General features: G+C 39.7%; 1 pseudogene; it reads right to left on the reverse strand.

Annotated features, from left to right (window-relative positions):
* Positions 1-3350: 3350 nt before the first annotated feature.
* On the reverse strand, positions 3351-5846 carry LOC103591706 (annotated as a pseudogene).
* Positions 5847-9603: the final 3757 nt, after the last annotated feature.

The raw sequence follows: 9603 nt of genomic DNA on the forward strand, positions 1-9603 counted from the left end.
CCGGGTAAGCAGGCAGGGGGGGACATTTAAATACAGCCACCTTCTGTTCCAATCTGTTTAAACCCCACTTAGTCTGGGGTTCTCTGGACCCACATTTAATCCCTAACACAGCAGGGTAAGTTCTCTGAGAGAGAAAATCTAGGACTTTAACCTGCCTCTTACCATCATTTTGGAAAGATGTCTGGGTCCTGCCTTGGGCTGCAGCTGGGTGCAGGTAGGAGACAAGGTCTTGACAAAAATATTTTTAAATGTCCCTTTTGAGAATTGTTTTATAATCTATCACATGATCAAACCATAATTTATTTATGTCTTTTCATTATGTTGGACATTTAGGTTGCTTCTAGTTGTTTGCTGTTAAAATACTGCAAAGAACATGCTGGTATATAAATCTTTCTCTTAAATTTAGGCTATTATATGAATATCAGATGAGGGAGAAACTATTTCAACACTTTGGTATATTCCCTTCTAGTCTTTTTATTAAGCATTGTAAATGCAATTGGAATCATGCTATATACATGTAATGTTTATCCCACCCTTTTTCTTAATAATATTTCATGACTGTTCTCATGCTCATCTTTTGTTTATAGAAGCAGTTAGATCAGAATTTAAAAGCTTACATTAAGGCTCTTCCTACATATTATCAAATTTCTTTCTAGATAATTGTATCACTTATTTCCCACAGCCCTCAGTCTGAGGAAGCCCTCTCTTTGATAGGCTTGAACAAGAATATTTCAACTGAGAATCTCTGTGCTTGGGTTCCTCGCTCCCATTTTGGTGCTGAGTAGAATTGCTTGACCTCCTTGCCTTTGTCTGTTGTCACCTCCTCTGCTAAGGAGAGTAGAGTCTGAGAGGAGGGAACCTGGGAGATACTGGGATTTCCTTTCTCCATCCCAGCTGGTCCTGTCCATCCAAGAGCCCAGCCCGGTTCTGATCTTGTCCTAACCTCTTTTTTGTTTGTTTTTCATTAAAATTTATTAAATACCTCTGTACAGGGTTCCCTGTTCACCCTAGGACCTTTAGTCAGAAATATGGCATATGTGCAAGAATAGCATATATCAAAATATCACCTCTTTAATTCAAATCCAACATAATTTTCTCTCGAACTAGAACCTCATATTGACAGGAAGTACTCGGTGGCACAGCATCCTCTAATTCAAAGATGTTGAAAGAAAAGCATAACCAGAAGACCCAGTTTTCAAAATTACTGCTAAAGGCTAACAAATTAGCTGGGAGGGAGGGATAAAAACGAATAACCTCTCTTCAAATAATAAATAAATGTACAAAGTCCTCTGTCACAAAAAACAGATCCTTGTAGTTTTGGTCTCTTCCCATGAGATAATCACCACCTTGCTGAGAGTGGAAAAAGCATCTCCTGCTACCCCCAAGCGGAGAAAAATTCACCCAAACAACTTCTGCTTGTTTTGTCATATATTTCAGGGGTATGTGTGGATTTTTTAATTTGTTTTTACATTTTTATGGTTTACATTGCTTGACCCATAAGTAACACTTGTAAGATTAATATGGCAATATTAAAGAGTATTTACAGAGCTCCACCACACATACAGTGACTTTTTAATGTTGAAAATTTTTTAAAAATTGAGTTTTCCATCACTAGGCAAGATAAATTTGACCATCTACACTTATAAACCCTGACTAAGATACAAGCAATTATTTTATTCATAAATGCTTTTTCTGGGTTCCTAAAAAATCTATCACTGCAGTGTAACAAAGGTCTTGCAATTCAGGGATATAAAAATATCAGATTTAAAATCTGAACTGTACAGTATGCACATTAATATTTGCACCATTAAATTAGGAATACACTTAGGTCTGTGAAATACTATACTATAAATAGCAATGCTTTTTTCAGTCTGTAGCTGGAGCTAATACAATACCTGGCTAATGAGAGTTGAAAGGGGATCAGTTGGCCTCTCACAATAGGATGTACAGTGTTAGCTAGGTCAGTATGACTACATGCATGCCTCATAACGAGACAGGCTGACCAGGACTTGAGCCAATCTGATTTACACAGATGACACTATTGCTTTATTCAAATCCAACATAATTTTCTCTCGAACTAGAACCTCATATTGACAGGAAGTACTCGGTGGCACAGCATCCTCTAATTTAAAGATGTTAAAAGAAAAGCATAACCAGAAGACCCAGTTTTCAAAATTGCTGCTAAAGGCTAACAAATTAGCTGGGAGGGAGGGATAAAAACGAATAACCTCTCTTCAAATAATAAATAAATGTACAAAGTCCTCTGTCACAAAAAAACAGATCCTTGTAGTTTTGGTCTCTTCCCATGAGATAATCACCACCTTGCTGAGAGTGGAAAAAGCATCTCCTGCTACCCCCAAGCGGAGAAAAATTCACCCAAACAACTTCTGCTTGTTTTGTCATATATTTCAGGGGTATGTGTGGATTTTTTAATTTGTTTTTACATTTTTATGGTTTACATTGCTTGACCCATAAGTAACACTTGTAAGATTAATATGGCAATATTAAAGAGTATTTACAGAGCTCCACCACACATACAGTGACTTTTTAATGTTGAAAATTTTTTAAAAATTGAGTTTTCCATCACTAGGCAAGATAAATTTGACCATCTACACTTATAAACCCTGACTAAGATACAAGCAATTATTTTATTCATAAATGCTTTTTCTGGGTTCCTAAAAAATCTATCACTGCAGTGTAACAAAGGTCTTGCAATTCAGGGATATAAAAATATCAGATTTAAAATCTGAACTGTACAGTATGCACATTAATATTTGCACCATTAAATTAGGAATACACTTAGGTCTGTGAAATACTATACTATAAATAGCAATGCTTTTTTCAGTCTGTAGCTGGAGCTAATACAATACCTGGCTAATGAGAGTTGAAAGGGGATCAGTTGGCCTCTCACAATAGGATGTACAGTGTTAGCTAGGTCAGTATGACTACATGCATGCCTCATAACGAGACAGGCTGACCAGGACTTGAGCCAATCTGATTTACACAGATGACACTATTGCTTTACAAAGGTGGCTAGAGTTCTTTATCTTTTAAAACCAACACCTCTGTCCAGTTACCTCATGACAGTTTCTGAGTATTCTCTTGAGGATTGGAGACCAAAGCAGCTGTATAAAACTGTAATGTCCCCAGTAGGTCCCATCCAAAAAGGGTAAATGGACAAAATTACACCTTTCAAATGTTAATCTGACACTGTGAACAACAGTTGGGTCTCATCTAACACGGGCAAAGAACTTTAAACGATTTTAGCAACTTTCCAGTGGGAGAAAAAAAGATATGATTCTGATAGTTAGTGGCTAAGTTTTAAACAAATTATCTCCATAGCTACTAGGTTAAGAAAAAATAGTTTTTGCCCTTGCGTCCCTTTTCTTCTTGGATTTAGTTGTCCTCTGACGAAACTGAAGGGTAGGCAGTGCAGAAGTTGGACTAGGAAGGTCATCTGTCTAGTAGGCATATCTCTGGGGTTGGGGTTGAGGGATTGGTTGTTGAAGAAAATATTTTTCTTCTTCTAAGTCAGAAGAGGAGGAGGAACACCAGGAATCCCGGAAACACCTTCAATCTCAGGTTCTGCAGCACGTGATCAGAAGTGGCGTGGGCATACTGTCTGTAGAGAGCAGCATTCTGGATGCATGCGTGGATCTCCCAGGCACTTTTATTCCATATATATTCTCGTAGTTATTGGGGGTAAAAAGTTGTAGTCTGTCCTTGGGAGAATATTTTCTTTCTGTACCAAGATTCAGTGTTGTCAGACAGGACTTTCTATTTGTCCTGTGGCAATAGTAATGACACCTGGATCCCCTCTCTTCAAAGTGGTGGACCGAGAGTCCTTTCACTCGTTGGAGGCCGCCCCATTTTGAGGTTGTTATAGTTTCCATTGTCAATGACATCATCTAAAAACTTGACCTGCTTGGTCTGGATTGAGACTTGGATCTTCTGAGTACTGGTGGATATACTAGTTTCTCTTCAGGCATGATTTTCTTGTGGACACAACTCTGAACTTAGAATCTTTAAAGGACTCTGCAATTCTGTACAGCAGAGTCCAAAAGTTCCCATATTGCTTATTTCCCCACAATCTTCTGCCTCCATTTTGCAGAGAATATAATGATGACCTTTGCTTGCTTTCTACATCCACTGAAGCCACTGTGATATTAGACAAAGCCAAAGAATCCATAGAATCTTTAACACCTTGCTCTGGTTTCAAGTCTGACAAACACTCAGGGAATCTTCATACCCTTGTGTTTGATCATGATTATATCCTTAAACCCTACGTTCTGTATCCAATTCCTGGAGCCTTCTACTACTTGAAGGGCCCAGGTAGTTGCCGTAAGCAGAATTGCCCAGACCATCTTGTGACTGTGCTCAATACATATCAGAATGGTATTTTTTACTTGCAAGATTCTTGTTGTTTTGCTTTAACATGGTCTTGTTTTTAACCACGTTATCAGATATCCAAGGCAGATTGGCTCGAATTTCCATCTCATTGGGTGGCTGCTGAAGATGCTTTTATCACCAAAGTTGTGGAGGAGCTGTGTCATTTAATCTTCATGCTTAGTCCATTTTTCAGGGTCTTCTGAGGTCTCCTGCTCTGCTCTGCCTTTCCAAAATTCTTCATTGACAAAACTTGCTCCTTTCCAGAAGAGACTTGAATCACCCAATTTCTGAGAAGGGATGTCATCAGCATTGCCTGAAAGGCCAGGAAACTTGTAGTTCAGGGCAGGGGACAAGAGGAAAGTACACTGATTCACTTACTGACTGCTTTTGCCCATTTGCATACTTTTTCTGGCGTCTCTTGATTGAGCTGACTGAAATGCGGAGTGGGAAGAATTAGAGGCATGGATATCTTTACCGAGGCTGCATATTTTTGAGCAATAAGTCTGACTGGGAAGGAAGGGACATCCCAACAAAGAGACTTTACAGTAGGCACAAGAAAAGCTCGCTTCTGCAGCACATCAGTTGTACCTGTTGTAGGTTATCTGTGCATGGTCAACACCAATACATATGTTCCCCACAGGTTTCACAGTATTCTGCAGAGAGAGACTCAAGACAGCCACAGCAGAACGGTGGCCATCCTTCATGATGTATGTTGTCCTCCTGGGACCATTTCACACTCAAGGCACAATGTTTCATGTGCCAATGGTGACCCTCAGCTTCTGTGCGCTCAACAAAACTGTCTTGTCACGTGCTGATTACTGTGGTTTGAGCAGTTCAGCATGGTGCCTGCACAATGAATTTTTCCATCCTGATAAACATGGATGAAATCGGCCAGCAGCTCTTTCTTTACACATGAGACAGACAAAACAGAATGGGTGCCAGCATACCGTAGGATCTGCTCAAGAGGCAAACATAGCAATTTCACCTCCATTTATCTCGCCCCACATCACTCACACGTGGAGTGCTCTGCACAAAAGTTTAATTGTTCCTCTTCCAAATGCTTCTTTCTTCCCCTAAGTACTGAACACTTGCAATTCTTTTTTCTCCTCTTCATTTAAAGACCGACAACACCACACCTCATTATCACGTGGTGGCAACTGGTACAAAAGCCATTCAATCCGATGTGTCTCTCCAGGGCTGTTAACATAAGGAAATGTTCTGCCTGGCAAGCAAGCAAAATAGAGCTGGATCTGTCCTGGTCTAAGGCCCAGGTGGTCCCAGGAGTACTCCTTCAGTGTGCAGCCAGAATCAACACCTGATGCAGAACTTCTCTGACACCCAAAGGCAAATTTGCTTATTTTGGGCTCCATCTCCAAAGGTATAATAATAAAGTTTAAAAAAAACAGTTTTTCAATCACAGGACATGAGACAATGGCTGCTCCATCTGCCAGCTCCATTCCCAGAAGACTTAGTGAGTGGAGCCACTGAGGTGCCCTAACCTCTTAATCTTGAACTCTTTTTCCTGAAAGCAATGGACTGGTGCAGAAAATTCATTGGGTTCTGGAGTCAGAGAGAACTGGGTTCAAATCCCAATTCTGGTACTTACTGACTGAGTAAGGTTGGGCAAGTTCTGTAACCTCTCAGAACCTCAATTTCCGTATCTGTAAAATGGGCACGATAACAGGGATGTAGTGAGAATTAGATAAGAGAAACAATGTGAAGTGTAGGGCCTGTTGTATGCTACGTATTTAGCAAATGGTAGTCCTCTCCTATTCTGTTCTTGTTATGCGGGGACTGAACTAGGTCTGGTGTTGCCACCTTAGGTGAAGCACTAGGATCACCATTTTCATAAAAGGAGTATGATTTGGGGGAGAAGGATGCCATAATCTCTCCAGGCCTTTGTATATGTTGTTCCTCAGCTTAGAGTACTGATTCTCAAATTTTCCCATGCTTCAGAATCACCTGGAGGATTTGTTAAAACAGATACTGCTGGGTTTCACCTAGAATTTCTGGCTCTATACATCTGGGGAAGGATCTGGGAATGTGTATTTCTAACAAGTTCTCAGTTGATGCTGATGACGCCGGTCTGGAACCACATTTTGAGAACACTGGCCTAGAACATTTTACTATTCTTCCTCTCCTTCTGGCTAATTTTTACTCATCCTTCAGTTTTCAGTTTTGATTTTATTTCCTTCAGAAAGTCTTTCCTAAACCCAGTGTCCAAATCAGACATTCATTTTCTGTACTTTCAAAGCTCCCTGAACTCGCTCACTTGTAGGACTTATCACAATGCTGTATAATTGTCTTGCTACTTGTCTGCTAGACAGTATCTACTTTGGAAGAGAGACCTTTTCATGGCTATATCTCCAGTAGCTTGCTCAGTGCCTGGTACACAGTGGGTGCTCAATAAATGCTTGTTGAATGAATGAGCCAGGTAGCTGGGAACTAGGAACTCATGAGGGTAAGGCAGGTAAAGGGATTAAGTTCTAGCAGTGGTAGTGGTTATGCAAGTCAGGATTCAGTGCCAGGGAAATCAGCAGAAAATATCAGGAGCTAAAGGTACAGGCACTGGACCTTAGAAGCTGGGTATGGCCTCTGGAAGGATTTGGGTCGTGGAAGTGGAACCCAGTGTCATAGAAACTAAGCAGGAACTTGAGACTCAGTTTCTGACTAAGATGCCTGATGCAAAACATCAGAAACTAAAACATTAGTGATCCCATTCTTATTTGATGGCCCAACATATGGTCTATCTTGATGACTATTTCTGTACACTTTAAAAGAAGGTATCTTCTGTGGTTGAGTGGTGTGTTCTATAAATGTCAGCTAGGTCAAGTTGACCAATAGTATTATTCAAATCTTTGCTATCCTTACTAATTTTCTGTCTATGTATTCTATCAAGTATTGAGTGAGAAGTGTTTGCATCTCCAAATATAATTATGGCTTGACTTTCTCCTTTTCAATCAATTTTGCTTATGTATTTAGAAGTTATGTTATTAGGTGCAGACACATTAAGCATTGCTATGAATTTTTAATGAATTGATCACCTGATCATTATGAAATGTTTTTCTTTATCCCTTTCTAAGGTTCTGAAGTCTACTCTAATATTAATATAAACACTCCGGCTTTCTTATTTTAAAAACAGCTTTATTGTGATATAGTTCATATGCCATATAATTCACCCCTTCAAAATATACAGTTCAATGGTTTTTATTATATTTAGATTGTGCAATCATCACCACAATCTAATTTTAGAACATTTCATTGTCTAGCTTTCTGTTGGTTAGTGTTTGTATGGTATAATGTTTTTATCCTTTCACTTTTTCAAAAAAATCCAACTTTATTGAGATACATCCTGTTACTTATAATCTTTTCATATCTTAGGGGCTGGCTGGTTAGCTCAGCTAGTTAGAGCCATCCTTGTAACACCAAGGTCATGGGTTCTGTACTGGCCAGATGCCAAAAAGAAAAAAAAAAACTTTTCATATCTTTATATTTAAAGTGATTTTATAATAGGCAGCAAACAGTTGAGTCTTGCCTTTTAGTAAAATGTGATCATTTCTGCCCTTTAAATGGTATGTTAAGGCATTCATATTTAATGTAACTTTTGATATGGTTGTGTTTTAATCTACCTGTACAACATTGGTTTCCCATCTGTTTTGCTCATTCTTTTCCTCTTTTCCTACCTTCTTTTTGGATTGACTATTTTATCTTCACAATTGGCTTATTATCTAATATCTCTTTTCTTTATCTTACTTTTTAGTAGTTTCTCTAAAAGGTGAATATCCATATTCAGTTTATCACAGTGTATTTTCAAATATCATACTGCTTCATGTATAATGTAAGGAACTTACGGCAGTACACTTCTATTTCCTCCTTTTAGTCATCCGTGCTATTGTTGTCAGATATTCTACCTCTATGTGTTATTAACATACCTTGTTATTATGTTTGCTTTAAATACTTAATTATCTTTTATAGGAATTAAGGCATGAGAGCAAAAATTCTTTTAGATCTATCCACATATTTCCTATTTTGGGCACTCTTCATTTTTTATGGCAATCTAAGTTTTCATCTGCATAATTTTCCTTTTGCCTGAAGAACTTAAAAATTTAAAAAAATATATATATTGTACAGGTTCTATTGGTGATAAATTATTTCAGCTTTTGTTTGTCTAAAAAAGCATGACCTCATTTTGGAAGGACCAATGTTTGCTTCCTACCTGAAGACAGGCTAGAGAAGACCATGATGGCATGGTAAGAAGAGAGCAACAGTTTGGTGGGGCAAGATGTGACTTATCTGCCAAGTGAACTCTGCAGTGGGCTGCGGGATTTGAGCTGCTTTGATAGGGTGCTTCCCAATAGGGCTACCTGCCAAGACTCCAGCAGTATGAGGAAATGGTGGTCCCCTGTAGAGGTCAAGAGCTGAAGACATGGATGACAATACATTAGTCAGAGAGAGCATCACATCAGGGAGCCATGCACTACAAAGGTACCATGGGGGCCTCTGAAGAACCCACAAATGCTTTCCCTCCTATAAAGACCTAACATTTGGGGCCAGCCCGGTGGTGTACTGCTACAGTGCGCCGCTTGGGAGTGCGGTGGCGCTCCTGCTGAGGGTTCGGGTCCCACATACAGACCGGCCACTCACTGGCTGAGCGAGGTGCGGGTGCAACACCGAGGGTTGCGATCCGTTGCCAGTCACGAAAAAAGACAAAAAGGAAAAAAAAAAAGACCTAACATTTGAACATTGGCCAGCTAAGTTAGTCAAGAGAGATCACAGACTGCACCAACCTGCGTCAAAAGACCTTTGTTCCCTTTTCCCTTCCCCCCATCCTGATCCTGGAAGAGCCAGAAGAGGGAGGGAGAGAGGTGGATGAGCTGAAGCAAAGAGAGTAAAATGGCAGACCACAATGCCTTTGTCCTCAATGTTGGTCTCCTAGCCACATGCCAGGTGTGCGGTGGACAGAAGCACTGAATTGAATGTGAGTTTTTGGTTTACATCGGATTGGAACATCCCCAAACGAGGCTATTCATATAACTGCAGGAGCTGAAAACCTTTAAGATCTTCCTGAGATGTTGTCCAGAGGCTAAAAAAAGAGATCTGGCAAGGCATATTAAAAGACAGAGTTAGGAGACAAATAAAGCCGTTTCCTGTTTGTACCTCTTGAGTTCAGTCCTCTCTGTGTGTGTGTGTGTGTGTGTGTGTGTGTGTGTGTGT

The sequence above is a fragment of the Galeopterus variegatus genome, unplaced genomic scaffold (assembly GCF_000696425.1).
Source record: "Galeopterus variegatus unplaced genomic scaffold, G_variegatus-3.0.2 Scaffold1013, whole genome shotgun sequence".
In the NCBI taxonomy this organism is placed as follows: domain Eukaryota; kingdom Metazoa; phylum Chordata; class Mammalia; order Dermoptera; family Cynocephalidae; genus Galeopterus; species Galeopterus variegatus.